Genomic DNA, 1135 nt, shown 5'->3' with positions numbered 1-1135 from the left:
CATTTTATTCATATATAATTCTTATGGGCAGCAAGCTGATGGCATATAGAAACTGTCCTCAAATACCTGAAAGATAAAACACACTCCTTATTTAGGATTTCATAGGTCCTGCAATTGCATCTAGCCAAAATGTCTCATATGCACATTATGCTCCAAATCAAATGTCAGCAAGGATACTCCACACAGATCTCATGCTCTCCCTTTTGCGTGCTTTCCTCTGGTGCCCTTCTGGAGAACTCTGCTTTTCCTTTCTTCTCTCTAAATCCATCTGTCCTTCTTTCCTTTTTTGGGGGTGGGGTGGGTAAGGCAACCCTTTGATTTTATCTTCACAGTGATTGCAAGGAACTTGTCAGCTTACAATCCCTTATTTTTTATTTTTTACGCCCATGGCACCTGGTCTTCCTAGGTGGTCTCCCATCCAGGTACTAACCAGGCTTGACCCTGCTCAGCTTTTGAGATCAGATGGGATCAGGCTTGTTCGGGGTGACATGGCTGTAGACTAAATCCATCTGTCTTTCAATTCCAAAGTTAAACCACCTCCTAAGTGAGCCTTCTCTAACCACCTAAAACAAACCCAAGCCATTCCTTCTTCTTCAGTTGTTTATGTTTTACTACTAAGCTATCCTTCATTCATTCATCTATTCACTATATCTCTTCACTTCCTGCCCTGGGCCATTCTCAACACTTGGTACAGGGCTCTAGTAGTGAATGAATCCTTGCTTTCATGAAGACTATATTCTTGCATCTGTATTAGTCTATTCTTCAAGGACAATTATAAGTTTCTTGATGTCTGAAATCTCGTTTCATGCCTAAGTCACTTAATAGGTATAATTCATGTTTACAATATATAGGTAAAGAAAAAGGGAATCTAAAATTAATGATCCTTTTTCCCTGTTTTTAATACTCAAGTTTTACATCTATTTATCTGGTCTGCTATAAATAAAGAGGAAAACTATTTGAAAACTATGTATGAAAATTTAAAGAGTGTTTTGTCCTGGCTGCTGGGGTCATAAGTGACTTAATCTATTATATTTATTACTAATGTAATTTAAAAAATGAAGTACAAAGAAAGAATATTATAGTGAGATTCTTATACTGTGCTTTTTGAGTTCTCCTGAACTTAGGAAAATGGTTT

At 37.1% G+C, this 1135-nt stretch overlaps 1 pseudogene; it reads right to left on the bottom strand.

The window, feature by feature from the left end:
• Nucleotides 1-381: 381 nt before the first annotated feature.
• LOC120590623 (uncharacterized) lies at nucleotides 382-500 on the bottom strand (annotated as a pseudogene).
• Nucleotides 501-1135: the final 635 nt, after the last annotated feature.

The sequence above is a fragment of the Pteropus medius genome, unplaced genomic scaffold, assembly GCF_902729225.1.
Source record: "Pteropus medius unplaced genomic scaffold, Ma_sr-lr_union100, whole genome shotgun sequence".
NCBI classification, from domain to species: Eukaryota; Metazoa; Chordata; class Mammalia; order Chiroptera; family Pteropodidae; genus Pteropus; species Pteropus medius.
Note: the sequence above shows the minus strand (reverse complement) of the source record. Positions and strands in the feature narration are given on the sequence as shown.